Below are 16,570 nucleotides of genomic sequence, written 5' to 3' on the forward strand. Positions count from 1 at the left end.
CCTTTCTTGCCAGAGGTAGGGGCAGAGGAATAAAGCTGCACAACACAGCTAGTTCCCAGGAACAGAAGTCCTCCCCGGCCTCTACAAAATCTACCTCATGACGCTGGGGCTCCACTGGCAGAGTCCGGCCCATGTGATGTCATGCAGCTGCTCTGACCACGCCTCCTGTTTCTCCGTTGCCGACCCCATTTTGAAACCGTGCCCCCACACCGCTCCATCTCCGACTTGGAAATGGAGTGTTGTTGACTCCCCTCCCCCCCCCCTTCACCGATTCACAGGCAGAGGTGATCGCATTATCTGCGGGGTGCCGCAGAAAATGCAGGCGGATGCGTATGCTCTTAGCAGTTTTTGCAGTTGGATTGCGATCCAACCTGAATCAGGCCCCATTACCTATCACAATGCACTGCGGGTAGTACAAAATGGGGTTAATATAGGAGAAAAAACCCCAGAGCTGTGCTCCTTAACTGTCCCTGGTGGCTAGTGGAGCGGCTGCCCAGTAATCAGTGTCCACGCCAGTGCGCACACGGCCCGCCCCCATCAGCGGCCTCGTGATCCCGGAGGGCGGTGTGTGTGTGACTGACCTTAGGAAGAAACCGGAGCCTCCGCTGCAGTGACCCAGCAACCGGGGCACGGGAGTATACTGCGCCACTGGGAGTGATGGAGCTACAGTAAAGAGGTCTATTAGACCTAGCCTGCTGCAGCCCTTGTAGATTCTTATAAAAAAAGTTCTTCTTTTCTTGCCAAAATTAATAGCTAAGAATAGGCTGCCTGAGGCAGCCCCCTGTTAAGTGGCCTGCTACTGAAGGCACCAACTACAAACTGAGCTCCCTGTTCATGGAAGCGAGGTTATAGAGCAGGGGGCGCTGAGCATCTTGGGAACAGTCAAAAGCTTTGAGCCTGTTGGTGCCTCAGATCAAGATCCTACTCTGGTGTACATATACAATGTGAATCCTTGTGGAGTCCAGTGTACCCCACAGAAGAAATGAATGCGTCACACCCATTGGCAGCAACATTAGAATAGCTGCTGATGGGCACAATTGAGAAAGGAAAGGGGGAAAACATTTGAATCCAGCACATATATGTAATTTGAATATGTAATTTGTAACTTTAAAATGTAATGGATGAACCTCACCCTGTGAGAACTATCTTCATGATCAAGAGATCTCATATGCAAGATAAGTATGTGTTGGGATAGGGCTGTGGAGGGCGGCTGCTCGGGCACACCCCTGTCAAGTTAAGGAGATTCAACTGAGGAAGCACAAGGGAACTCTCATCTGGGAACAACAACTGCAGGGAGAACACATTTTCAGACGAATGTGGGAGGGCAGAAGGCTGCCTAATACTGAAGCACCCCCAAACAACAAACCAAATGCAACAACTACTGCAAGCATTCCTGGGGGAAGGCCTGCAGCAGATGGATTTGCATATAGTAATGTCATCCAAGCAGTGGGCATAGTTCGCTGCAACCCTCGTCTGCATATGAAAAGAGAAAAGGGTCACGCAGGGCATGGCGGCCTTTGTGGGGTTGCGCTTGGATGACCCCTAAATCGCTTTATACACCCCCACCCCCCATCAGTGTGGGCTCATGTTGGCCATGCCCCAGCCCCTGAAGCATTCAAGCTGATTTCTTGCAGCAGCTGGACCCAGAAACAGCTCCAGAGTTGCTCTACAAGACAAGTAAAAGGGTGTGAGCCCTGCAGCACCACCTGTAGTTTGCATACACACATATATAGGACAGCATCTCTTATATGCCCCAGGGTCAATAAAATAGTATCCTTATCTAGGGTATCCATCCCCTCAGATAAGGTATCCGTCCATGCCGCTACAGCACTACACACCCAGGCCGACGCAATTGCCGGTCTGAGTAAGGTACCTGAATGTGTATAAATGGACTTCAGGGTAATCTCCTGTTTGCGGTCAGCAGACTCTTTGAGGGTAGCCGTATACTGGGACGGGAGGGCTACCTTCTTAGATAAGCGTGTTAATGCTTTGTCCACCCTAGGGGAGGATTCCCATCGTAACCTATCCATTGATGGGAAAGGATACGCCATAAGAATCCTTTTGGAAATCTGCAGTCTTTTATCTGGAGATTCCCAAGCTTTTTCACATAACTCGTTCAGCTCGTGTGACCCCCTCAAAGGTTACCTCAGGCTTTTTCACCTTGTACATATGTACCCTCTTTTCAGGGACAGGGGGTTCCTCTCTGATGTGCAAAAACATATTTTATTGCCATAATCATATATCGAATGGATTTTGCCATATGATTATGGCAATAGAATATGTTTTTGCACATCAGAGAGGAACCCCCTGTCCTGAAAAGAGGGTACATATGTACAAGTGAAAGAGCGCTATGAGACCCTGACAGTCCCTGCAACATAGGATCAGGCATGGGTTGAGACCCTGACTGTCCCAAAGCTTCAGCCTTGTCTAATCTTTTGTGCAATGAGTTTACACTAGCATTTAAAACATTCCACATATCCATCCAATCAGCTGTCGGCGGAGACACCACATTCATTTGCTCCTGCTCTTCTTTAATATAGCCTTCTTCCTCAGACATGTCGACACACGTGTACCGACACACCACACACACAGGGAATGCTTTTTCTGAAGACAGTTTCCCCACAAGGCCCTTTGGAGAGACAGAGAGAGAGTATGCCAGCACACACCCCAGCGCTATATAACCCAGGAATACACAGTAACTTAATGTTTGCCCAGTAGTACTGCTGTATGTAATTTGCGCCAAATTATGTGCCCCCCCCCTCTTTTCAACTCTCTTGTCTACCGTGGTATAAGCAGGGGAGAGTCCGGGGAGCTTCCTCTCAGCGGTGCTGTGAAGAAAAAATGGCGCTGGTGAGTGCTGAGGGAGAAGCCCCGCACCCTCGGCGGCAGGCTTCTGTCCCGCTTAAACTGTAAAATTGGCGGGGGCTCATACATATATACAGTGCCCCGCTGTATATGTGTTATATTTTTGCCAAAAAGAGGTTTATATTGCTGCCCAGGGTGCCCCCCCCCCCTGCGCCCTGCACCCTTACAGTGACCGGAGTGTGTGAGGTGTATGGGAGCAATGGCGCACAGCTGCAGTGCTGTGCGTTACTTCAGTGAAGATCATGAAGTCTTCTGCCGCCTCTGAAGTCTTCTTTTCTTCTCATACTCACCCGGCTTCTATCTTCCGGCTCTGCAAGGGGGACGGAGGCGCGGCTCTGGGACGGACGGCGAGGGTGAGATCCTGCGTACCAATCCCTCTGGAGCTAATGGTGTCCAGTAGCCTAAGAAGCAGGACCTTGCAACTCAGAGAGTAGGGCTGCTTCTCTCCCCTCAGTCCCTCGATGAGGGAGTCTGTTGCCAGCAGTGCTCCCTGAAAATTAAAAACCTAACAAAATACTTTCTGTCAGAAAGCTCAGGAGAGCTCCTGAAAAGCACCCAGTCTCCACTGGGCACAGTATCAAACTGAGGTCTGGAGGAGGGGCATAGAGGGAGGAGCCAGTGCACACCCAGAACTAAAGTCTTTCTTAAAGTACCCATGTCTCCTGCGGAGCCTATCTATCCCCATGGTCCTTACGGAGTCCCCAGCATCCTCTAGGACGTTAGAGAAAATAGGATTTTAATACCTACCGGTAAATCCTTTTCTCTTAGTCCGTAGAGGATGCTGGGCACCCGTCCCAGTGCGTACTGTGTCTGCAGTTATTAAATGGCCCTTAACTCCAGAACATTTATGTGGAGAAAACTTTCCTGACTTGACCATCTTCCTTGGATGTTTTCCCCCTGTGTGACTGCTCCCCAGCCTCGGAGGGTTGCATCCATGGTCCCTAGGATCCAGTCCTGGATCCCGAACCATCGCCCCTCTAGGAGGTGAGAACTGTGCAGCCACCAATGGAGTAAGATTCTGGTCTTGGAAGACAGGATTATCCTCCGGTGCATGTGTAGGTGGGATCCGGACCACTTGTCCAACAGGTCCCACTGGAACACTCTGGCATGGAACCTGCAAAACTGAATGGCCTCGTAGGCCGCAACCATCTTCCCCAGCAACTGAATGCATTGATGGATTAACACTCTTGCTGGTTTCAGAATTTGTTTGACCAGACTCTGGAACTCCATAGCCTTTCCACTGGAAGAAAGCCTCTTCTGTGTCCAGTATGACTCCCAGAAACAACAACCGCGTCATTGGGACCAACTGCGATTTTGGCAAGTTTAGGAGCCAACCATGTTGTTGAAGAACTGTCAGGGAGAGTAGATGTTTTGCACCAACTGGTCCCTGGATCTCGCCTTTATCAGGAGATCATCCAAGTACGGCATAATTGTGACTCCTTGCTTGCAAAGGAGAACCATCATTTCCACCATCACCCTGGTGAAAATCCTCGGAGCCGTGGACAGACCAAACGGCAACGTCTGAAATTGGTAATGACAATCCTGAATTGCAAACCTCAGGTAGCTTGATGCAGTGGCTAAACGGGAACATGTAATTAGGCATCCTTATGTCTACCAAAACCATGAAATCTCCTTCCTCCGGACTGGAGATCCCTACCCTGAGAGATTCCATCTTGAAATTGAATTTCTTTAGGTAGATATTGAGGGATTTCAGATTTAAGATTGGTCTGACTGAGCCGTCCGGCTTCGGGAGCACGAAGAGGCTTGAATAAAAACCTTCTCCCTGCTGACTAAGGCCGATTTGAACAATCGGTGAGGGGGAACGTCTTGAAACCCCAGTTTGTACCCTTGTGACACTATTTGTAAAACCCACGAGTCCAGGTCCAAATTAATCCAGAACTGACTGAAGTGTTTTAGACGTGCCCCCACTGGTGTGGGCTCCTGCAAGAGAGCCCCAGCGTCATGCAGTGGATTTGGCAGAAGCAGAGGACGATCTCTGCTCCTGCGATCTTGAAGAGGCTACAGACCTCTTCCCTTTTCTCCTTCCTCTACCTGCAAAGAAAGGGGAATCTTAACTTCTTGCATATCTATTGCGACAAAATGACTGCGTTAGACAATGATGCGTCTTCATCCGTTGAGAGGGAACATAGGGCAAGAAGGTTGACTTACCTGCGGGAGCTGCCGAGATCAAATTAACTAGGCCGTTGCCAAACAAGGCTTCACCTTCATAGGGAAGAGACTCCCTTTCTTCTTGGAGTCAGCATCAGCATTCCCTTGGTGAATCCACAATGCCCTCCTATCCGAGACTGCCATGAAATTGGCCCGTGAACTCAAGAGTCCTATATCCCTTGCAGTCTCACGTAAGTATGCTGCAGTGTCCTTGATATGATCCAACGTAAGGATTATCCCATCTCTCCAAGATATCTATATCGGAAGACAAGGTATTCGACCAATTCTTGAATACTACTACTCACCCATGCGCATGTAATGGCAGGTCTAAGTAATGTACCCGTGGTTACATAACTAGAAATAATGTAGCTTCCTGCATATGATCCGCTGGATTTGTGACAGGGCCCCGTGCAGAACAGGGGGTGACTCCCACTTTATTCTGTCCGCAGCAGGAAATGAATAAACAATCGGAAACCTTTTGGGGATTTGAAACCATCTTGTCGAGCTGGCCCAGACTTTCTCAAACAGAGATGGAGGAACGTTACATCAGCTTTCATTATATATCTATATATACATACATATAGACCCCTTTGTAAGGAACAGCAGGGTCCTCAGTGATGTTAATATGTCCTTAATATCCACAATCATGTACTGAATGCTCCTTGCCAATATTGGATCTAATCAGGAAATATTATGGTCGACATAGGAATCAGTATCCGAGTCAGTATCAGTGTGTAGTAACATTTTTGCGGGCCTGAGGGAAAAGAAGCATAGCCATGAACATCACATCTATTCTCTACGTCTGTGTCTGGGACACAGATTTATCCAACCTCACTCTGATATTATTGAAACTTTCACCCAGTCAGTTATTGGTGGTGCCAACAGGGCCACCATCATATGTCTGCATTCCTAATATAGTTTCCTCTTGGGAAAAACATTCAGCCACCGACATGTTGACACACATGTACCAAGTACCCACAGACACATCGGCTTATGGGGGATAGACCTACAGTAAATCTGTCAGAGGGACAGAGAGGATTTTTCAGCTCACAACCCAGCGCCAAAAGTACACAGTCTGGGAAATAATAAACTCTATAGTGATAGACTTGTAACGCTCTATAGATGTGCTGGTGAGGTGAGGAAGAAGCCCCGCCGCTGTAATGGCACGCTTCTGTCCCGCTCAGAAACAAATAATTAATTACGCTGGCGGGGTAAGGACAGTGCCCAGGCACTAATGTCCACTTTTTCCAGCCTTTTGTGAGGAATTTATGCTGCCCAGGGTGCCCCCCCCCCCCCCCCCACCCACATGCCCTGCACCCTGCAGTGCCTGTGTTTGTGTGGAAGCATGGCGCACAGCATTCCGCTCGCTGCGTGGTACCTCAGAATGCCGTCACTGGAGAAGAAGTCTTCTGTTCTTCTGCTACTCGCCTGTCTTCTGACTTCTGGCTCTGTAAAGGGGTGATGGCAGGCTACGGGAGTGGGCATCTAGGCGTACCCAGCGATCAGCACCCTCAGGAGCTAATGGTGTCCTGTCAGCCAGAAGCAGAGCCATTGAACTCACTAGAAGTTGGTCATACTTCTCTCCCCTAAGTTCCACGAAGCAGGGAGACTGTTGCCAGCAGCCTCCCTGAAAATAAGAAAAACTAACATAAGTCTTTTCAGAGAAACTCAGTAGAGCTCCCCTGTAGTGCATCCAGTCTCACTGGGCACAATTCTAAAACTGGAGTCTGGAGGAGGGGCATAGAGGGAGGAGACAGTTCACACCCTTTGAAAGTCTTAAAGTGCCCATGTCTCCTGCGGATCCCGTCTATACCCCATGGTTCTTAATGTGATCCCAGCATCCTCTAGGACGTATGAGAAAACAAATAACGCACACACGAGGAGGTGAGAACAAAGGAAGCTATAAGGAGGGGAGGGGAGGGGAGGGGAGGGGGGGGAGGTAAGGTAGTAAAGGGATATTGGATAAACTACAACCTTATACATATTCATTAATGTACCAGTAGTTAGAAGTAGAAGAGCTCTAACAGAAACCACAAAGCTTATCTAAAGCCACACCACACTGGATATGCCCAATCTCATTTGATCTTTGAAGCAAAGCAGTATTGGACTTTGTTACTACCAAGCAGTCTCCCATCCATGTATTATCAGATTCTTTAGGTGTTTTTAAACTACCAACACCCTTTTCTTGGTACTGTACATTTAATTTTTACACATATTCTTTTATGTACCAGAAGTTAGAAGTAGAAGAGCTCTAACAGAAACCACGAGCTCATCTACAGCCACAGCACACTGGATTTGCCCAATCTCTCCTGATCATGGAAGCTGAGCAGTGTTGGTCCTGGTTTTAGTACTTGGATGGGAGACCACCAGGAAATACCAGGAGCTGTGTGTATTTTTACAATACCAACACCGTTCTCTTGATGCATTCCATTTTGAAACATTGGGGCAGATCTATTAAGCCTGGTGAACTGATAAAGTGCAAGGTGATAAAGTACCAGCCAGTCAGCTCCTAACTGTCATTTTTCAAACCCAGCCTGTGACATGGCAATTAGGAGCTGATTGGCTGGTACTTTATCACCATGCAAATTATCATTTCACCAGGTTTAATAAATCGTCCGCTTATTCATTTATGTACGAGTAGTTAGAAGTAGAAGAACTTTAACAGAAACCACTAAGCTCATCTACAGCCACACCACACTGTATATGCCCAGTATCACCTGATCTTAGGCCTGGTTTGTTCTTGGATGTGAGACCACCTGGGAATACCAGGTGCTGTAGGTAGTTTTATACTACCAACACCGTTCTCTTGATGCATTCTATTTTGAAACTTATTCATTGATGTAGAAGTTAGAAACAGCAAAAATCATCTACAGCCAGCATCACACTGGATATGTCCAATCCAGTGGCGTAACTAGAAATTTTTCTCCCCCAAGCCAAAAAATTCTTCGGCGCCCCCCCCCCCCCCTTCATGCTCCATAATTGGGAGCAAGAAAGGGATAAATATGCGCGCGCCTAAGGCGCGCGCGTCAAAAAAGGGGCGTGGTTTTGTTGGAGTGGGCGTGGTTTCGCATAAAGGGGCGTGGCATTGCAGGAAAAGACTACCTTATACCCCAGTTTTGCAACCTGCACGCCCATACGTTGGCCACCACAGGAAAGAAAAATAATCCTGATTCATGCCCCTTACATTATTTGTCATTTTTCCTCCTTATAGTAATGCCCAGTATACATTATGCCACATACTGCAATGGCCCTTAGACATTATGCCGCACACAATAATGCACGACACAATATGCACACACTGTAATGCCCCCGACACATTATGCCACACACCGTAATGTCTGTGACACATTATGCCACACACCGTAATGCCTGTGACACATTATGACAGGAATCGCAATGCCCGTTATACATTATGCTACACACTGCAATGCCCCTGATACATTATAGCACATACAATGTCTGTGACACATTATGACACACACCGCAATGTCCGTGATACATTATGCCACACACTGCAATGCCCGATACATTATAGCACATACAATGCCTGTGACACATTATGCCACACACTGCAATGACCTTGAGACATTATACCACAATGCCCGTGATATAGTATACCATACACCGTAATGCCTGTGACACATACCGCAATGCCCTGCCCGTTATACCCTATGCCACACATCGCAATGCCCGTTATGTATTATGCCACACTGCAATGACCCTGAGACATTATACCACATACCACAATGCCTGTGATATAGTATACCACACACCGTAATGCCTGACACATTATGACACACACCGCAATGTCCGTGATACATTATGCCACACACTGCAATGACCCTGAGACATTATACCACATATCACAATGCCCGCGATATAGTATACCATACACCGTAATGCCTGCGACACATTATGACACACACCACAATGTCCGTGATACATTATGCCACACACCGTAATGCCCATTACACATTAAGTCCTACAGTAAGGCTTCTAATTACTTTTCAATTACCTGCTCGTTGTCAGGGGTTTCATGCACTGGGTGTCATGCTCGTTGCCAGGGGTTTCAAGCTCTTGGTTCCATGCACGGTGCCAGGGGTTTTCATGCTCAGGGTGTCATGCTCGTTGCCAGGGGTTTCATGCACTGGGTGTCATGCTCATTGCCAGGTGTTTCATGCACTGGGTGTCATGCTCGTTGCCAGATGTTTCATGCACTGGGTGTCATGCTCGTTGCTAGGAGGTAGTCCTTGTTGCTAGGGCTGTGCTCCCAGTGCCACATATGTCCCCAGTGCCAGATATTCCCCCACGGTGCCAGGTACTTACATGCCCCAGTGCCAAATATAGTCGTCCCCCCCATGTGCCAGGTACACATATGCCCCCAGTGCCAGATATTCCCCCCCAGTGCCATATATGCCCCCAGTGCCAGATATTCCCCCCAGTGCCATATATGCCCCCCGTGCCATATATGCCCCCAGTGCCAGATACCCCCCCCCAGTGCCATATATGCCCCCAGTGCCAGATATTCCCCCCCAGTGCCATATATGCCCCAGTGCCAGATATCCCCCCCAGTGCCAGATATGCCCCCAGTGCCAGATATTCCCCCCAGTGCCAGAAATGCCCCAGTGCCAGATATTCCTCCCTCCCCCCCCCGTGCCATATATGCCCCCAGTGCCAGATATTTACCCCCCCCGCCGTCGCTTTTTGGAGGGACACGGAGGGCACAGCTCGTCTCTCCTGTGTCCCTCCTGCTGCATCATCTCCGGCGGCCGCGGGTCTAATAGGGGGAAGTGCCGGTTCGTGAGCCAATTAGAGCTCACGGACGGCACTTCCCCCTATTAGACTCGCGGCCGCCGGAGATGATGCAGCAGGAGGGACACAGGGAGGCGCGCTGTGTGCCCTCCGTGTCCCTCCAAAAAGCGGCGGAGGGAAGGAGACTGCAGACTGACATGCGGACGCTCGTCCGCATGTCAGTCTGCTGTAAATCAGTGGCGCCCCCGCAGCCCCTCGCCCCCAAGCCACCGCGAGGATTGCGGGGGCAGTAGTTACGCCACTGGTCCAATCTCATCTGATGATGGAAGCTAAGCAGTGTTGTGCCTGGTTTGTTTTTGGATTTCAAGTCCTGCCTTCTGGTTTGGCCACGGCACCTCGGATATTCACCAAGGTCATGGCCGTGATGACGACCCTTCACCATCAGAGAATCAGGATCCTGCCAAATCTGGACGACTTGCTGATCCTGGTGAACTCCCAAGAGGTTCTCCACAGTTATCTGGAACTGGCGGTCCAATTCCTAAAAGTCCACGGGTGGCTCATCAACTGAAAAAAGTCCTCGCTGGTCCCTGCTCGGAACATTGTGCACCTAGGGGCACTGCTGGACACACACAGCCAACAATTGTTTCTGTCTCCAGAGAAAGTCCTGAAAATTCAGGACAGTATCGTCCTCTCTCGCCCAAGAGTGTTGATACACACAGCGATGCAAGTACTAGACCTCATGGTGTCGGCTTTCGATATGGTAGAGTACGCTCAATTTCATTACCGCCCTCTGCAGAGGTTAATCCTCTCCAAGTGGGACGGCCTGCCTCATCGGATGATGTCTCAAATGATCTCCTTGACTCCGGAGGTTCGTCTGACACTGAGCTGGTGGCTACAGGACCAACAGTTGAGCAGGGGCCATCCCTTCTGGATCTCCAACTGTGTCCTCCTGACAATGGATGCCAGTCTTTTGGGCTGGGCCATGGTGTTGGAGCAACACTTTCTCCAGGGTCGGTGGACCAGGGAGGAATCTCTCCTCCTGATATACATTCTGGAATTGCAGGCAGTGTTCAATTAATTGACACTGGCCCTGCCTCTAGTACAGAACAGGCCTGTTCAAGTACAATCTGACAACGCCACCACGGTAGTGTACACAAATCATCAAGGCGGCACTCGAAACTGCATGGCAAAGCTGGAAGTATCAAAAATCCTCCGTTGGGTAGAAAGTCATCTGACAGCAATATCGGCAGTGTTCATTCCCGGAGTCCTCAACTAGGAAGCAGATTTCCTCAGTCGTCAGGACGTTCACGCTGGAGAGTGGAGAGGCCGCAGCAGAAATGTCTGCACTGGTGTCAGTAGGTGACTGAGGCAGGGATGACTGGGAGATAGTGGGTGACTGAAGCATGTATGAGTGGGAGATAGTGGGTGACTGAGGCCGGGGTGACTGGGAGATAGTGGGTGACAGGGAGATAGTGGGTTACTGAGGGAGGGGTGATAGGAAGGGGTTGGGTAAGTATGGGAAGAAAGTGGGTGACAGGTATAATAAATGACTAAGGCAGGGGTGATAGGGAGATAGTGGATGACTGTGGCAGGGGTGACAGGGACAGTAAGAGACTGAGGCAGGGGTGACAGGGATAGTGGCTGACTGAGGCAGGGGTGACTGGGAGATAGTGGGTGACTGAGGCAGGGTTGACAGGGATAGTGGGTGACTGAAGCAGGGGTGATAGGGTGACAGTGGGTGACTAAAGCAGGGGTGACTGGTATAGTGGGTGACTGAGGCAGGGATCGCAGATATAGTGGTTGACTGAGGCAGCGGTAACTGGGAGATAGTGGGTAACTGAGGCAGGGGTGACAGGGAAAGTGTGTGACTCAGGCAGGGGTGATAGGGAGATAGTGGGCTGCATATCTCTGCCTCACTGCAGCAGCACATTCCTGCTTCAATGACAGCAGCACATCCCTACCTCACTTATAGCAGCACATCCCTGCCTCGCTGACAGCAGCACATCCCTGCCTCGCTGACAGCAGCACATCCCTGCCTCGCTGACAGCAGCACATCCCTGCTTCGCTGACAGCAGCACATCCCTGCTTCGCTGACAGCAGCACATCCCTGCCTCGCTGACAGCAGCACATCCCTGTCTCGCTGACAGCAGCACAGCACTGCTTCGCTGACAGCAGCACATCACTGCTTCACTACCAGCAGCACATCCCTGCCTCACTGGCAGCAGCACATCCCTGCCTTACTGACAGCTGTATATAGGGCCTAATTCAGACCTGATCCCTGCTGTGCATATTCACACAACAGGAGATCAGGTCTGAAGTGCGTGTGTGCTGGTGCCGCAGTGCACCGGCACATGCCAGAGATGCGATCAGCATCTCTGCCCAGTGAGCGCCTCTGCCTGATTGACAGGCAGAGGCGGTCACTGGGCAGGAGGAGTCGGGCCAGCTGCGTTGTGCCGCCATTTTGGGGGCACAGTCAGGACAACGCAGACATGACCGGACCGTATGGGGGCGGGCCGTGACGGCTGCGTGACCCGGACAGCAACGGGCCTTATTTACTAAAATCTCAGATAAATTTTATGGCATTTATGTGCAGTCTAGTTTGCACAGTTACAGAAAATTGTATTGAAAGCGCTGTCCAAATTTCAAGAGTATTTTATTAAAATTAATTTTTAAAAAACAAAAGTAAATACATCCACATTAAATATTAATCCAAAAGGTGTCACCTTTTGGATTAATATTTAATGTGGATGTATTTACTTTTGTTTTAAAAAAATTAATTTTAATAAAATACTCTTGAAATTTGGACAGCGCTTTCAATACAATTTTCTGTTTCTTGTGCTATAAATTATTGGGATTCAACACCCCAATTATTTGAGGGCAGCAGTCCATCTTTGGGAGGAATTAATTTATAAAGACCAGGAGGGTTGGATAACCGACACACACTATTCAGTGTAGCGCTTTCATACATATATTGTTTCTTAGTTTGCACAGTTGATAGAGTGTTGATCTTGCACTATCAATGTAAGCCTCATATAGGTTTGATACACATGTAAGTTTGTTTTTATTTTACTACATTGTGGTTTGTGGCTCTATACCATGTAATGCATGTCTTTTAACAGTAGTCAAGTCTTCCAATGTGCTTGTTAGTGAAACCCAATAGATAGCTTTATTTTATTTTGTTTCTTCAAATATTGAATGCATATGTCTTATAACTTTTTTTTTTTTCAATATACAGGTTGAGTATCTGTATATACATTTTTATTATAAGATTTTCAATGACACAAGTACATCCAAGTTGCAGATTATGGATTGTGAAGGACAAATCAACCATATAAACAATTTAAGCAATTTAAATTGCATGCAGGTAGTAGAATATCAAACTCCTTGGATGAGAGTTGGTCGTAATAAACTAGGATAGAAAAGAATAAAGTAGAAAATAAGATTTTAAACCTACCGGTAAATCTTTTTCTCGTAGTCCGTAGAGGATGCTGGGGACTCCGTAAGGACCATGGGGATAGACGGGCTCCACAGGAGACATGGGCACTTTAAGAAAGACTTTAGTTCTGGGTGTGCACTGGCTCCTCCCTCTATGCCACAGTTAGAGAAACTGTGCCCAGAGGAGACGGACAGTATGAGGAAAGGATTTTGTTAATCCAGGGCAAGATTCATACCAGCCACACCAATCACACCGTATAACTTGTGATAAACTACCCAGTTATCAGTATGAAAAAACAACATAGCATCAGTGCAGGACCGATGCAACTATAACATAACCCTTATTGAAGCAATAACTATATACAAGTATTGCAGAAGTAGTCCGCACTTGGGACAGGCTCCCAGCATCCTCTACGGACTACGAGAAAAAGATTTACCAGTAGGTTTAAAATCTTATTTTCTCTAACGTCCTAGAGGATGCTGGGGACTCCGTAAGGACCATGGGGATTATACCAATGCTCCAAAACGGGCGGGAGAGTGCGGATGACTCTGCAGCACCGATTGAGCAAACATGAGTTCCTCCTCAGCCAGGGTATCAAACTTATAGTATTTTGCAAAGGTGTGTGAACCCGACCAAGTAGCAGCTTGACACAGCTGTAGTGCAGAGACCCCTCGGGCAGCCGCCCAAGAAGAGCCCACTTTCCTCGTGGAATGGGCCTTGACCGATTTCAGTAACTGCAATCCAGCCATAGAATGCGCTTGCTGAATCGTGTTACAAATCCGGCGAGCAATAGCCTGCTTTGAAGCAGGGGCACCAATCTTGTTGGTTGCATACAGGACAAACAGCGCTTCAGTTTTCCTGACTCTAGCCGTCCTGGCCACGTAAATTTTCAAAGCCCTAACCACATCAAGTAACTCGGAATCCTCCAAGTCACGCGTAGCCACAGGCACCACAATAGGTTGGTTCATATGAAAAGATGAGACCACTTTTGGTAGGAATTGAGGACGGGTCTGCAATTCCGCTCTATCCACATGGAATACCAAATATGGGCTTTTATGTGACAAAGCCGCTAATTCCGACACTCGCCTAGCCGAAGCCAAGGCTAATAACATGACCACCTTCCATGTGAGATATTTTAACTCCACTGTTTTAAGTGGTTCAAACCAGTGTAATTTTAGAAAACTTAACACCACGTTAAGGTCCCAAGGTGCCACCGGAGGCACAAAAGGAGGCTGAATATGCAGCACTCCTTTTACAAAAGTCTGAACTTCTGGAAGAGAAGCCAATTCTTTTTGAAAGAAAATGGATAAGGCCGAAATCTGGACCTTAATAGAGCCTAATTTTAGGCCCAAATTCACTCCAGTTTGTAGGAAGTGAAGGAAACGGCCCAGATGGAATTCTTCCGTAGGAGCATTCCTGGCCTCACACCAAGAAACATAATTTCGCCATATACGGTGTAATGTTTTAACGTTACATCCTTCCTAGCCTTTATCAGCGTAGGGATGACCTCAACCGGAATGCTAGGATCCGGCATTCAACCGCCATGCCGTCAAACGCAGCCGCGGTAAGTCTTGGAACAGACAGGGCCCCTGATGCAACAGGTCCTGTCTTAGAGGGAGAGGCCACAGATCTTCTGTGAGCATTTCCTGCAGATCCGGATACCAGGTCCTCCGTGGCCAATCTGGAACAATGAGGATTGTTCTCACTCCTCTTTGTCTTATTATCCTCAACACCTTGGGTATGAGAGGAAGAGGAGGAAATACATAGACCGACCGGAACACCCACGGTGTCACTAGGGCGTCTACAGCTACTGCCTGAGGGTCTCTTGACCTTGCGCAATACCTCTGTAGCTTTTTGTTGAGCCGGGACGGCATCATGTCTATCTGTGGCAGTTCCCACCGACTTGTAATCTGTGCAAAGACTTCCTGATGAAGTCCCCACTCTCCCGGATGTAGGTCGTGTCTGCTGAGGATGTCTGCTTCCCAGTTGTCCACTCCCGGAATGAACACTGCTGACAGTGCGCTTGCGTGATTCTCCACCCAGCGAAGAATTCTGGTGGCTTGTGCCATCGCCACTCTGCTTCTTGTGCCGCCTTGGCGGTTTACATGAGCCACTGCGGTGACGTTGTCTGACTGGATCAGAACCGGTTGGTCGCAAAGTAAGGTCTCCGCTTGACGTAGGGCATTGTATATGGCCCTTAGTTCCAGGATGTTGATGTGAAGACAAGTCTCTTGACTTGACCAAAGACCTTGGAAATTTCTTCCCTGTGTGACTGCTCCCCAACCTTGGAGGCTTGCGTCTGTGGTCACCAGGATCCAGCCCTGAATGCTGAATCTGCGTCCCTCGAGAAGGTGAGCACTCTGCAGCCACCACAAGAGTGATACCCTGACCCTGGGGGACAGGGTGATCAACCAATGCATCTGTAAATGTGACCCGGACCACTTGTCCAGTAGGTCCCATTGGAAAGTCCTCGCATGGAACCTGCCGAATGGAATGGCCTCGTATGATGCCACCATCTTTCCCAGGACTCGAGTGCAGTGATGCACTGACACCTGTTTTGGTTTCAATAGGTTCCTGACAAGAGTCATGAGTTCCTGGGCCTTTTCTATCAGGAGATAAACCCTCTTCTGGTCTGTGTCCAGAATCATGCCCAAGAAAGACAGACGAGTAGTAGGAATCAACTGCGACTTCGGGATATTGAGAATCCAGCCGTGTTGCTGTAACACTTTCAGTGAAAGTGATACGCTGTTCAGCAACTGCTCTCTTGATCTCGCTTTTATGAGATCGCCCAAGTACGGGATAATTGTGACACCTTGCTTGCACAGGAGCACCATCATTTCCGCCATTACCTTGGTGAAAATTCTCAGGGCCATGGAGAGACCAAACAGCAACGTCTGAAATTGGCAATGACAGTCCTGTACCGCAAATCTGAGTTACGCCTGATGAGGTGGATAAATGGGGACATGAAGGTATGCATCCTGTACACAAATGCGGACAACAGGTGTCAAGCCGTGTGTTGCCTTTGTCAAGCTGTAATAAGTAGGGATAAGGACGTTAACCACCTCGGAACATCCTCCCTTATACGTCACCTGCAGCGCATTCATCATAAGTCAGTGACAAGTTCAAAAACTTTGGATGACAGCGGAAGCAGTCCACTAACCACTAAATCCCTTCCTCTTGTAACCAAGCTCCTGCAAACCACACCACCAACTCCCTCAGTGTCAATTTCCTCCTTAGACAGGAGAGCCAATAGTCCTGCAGGCCATGTCACTGGCAAGTCTGACGAGTCCTCTCCTGCCTGGGATTCCTCCGATGCATCCTTGAGTGTAACGCCTACTGCTGCTGGCG

This window comes from Pseudophryne corroboree, chromosome 11 (genome assembly GCF_028390025.1).
Source record: "Pseudophryne corroboree isolate aPseCor3 chromosome 11, aPseCor3.hap2, whole genome shotgun sequence".
Classification (NCBI taxonomy): Eukaryota; Metazoa; Chordata; class Amphibia; order Anura; family Myobatrachidae; genus Pseudophryne; species Pseudophryne corroboree.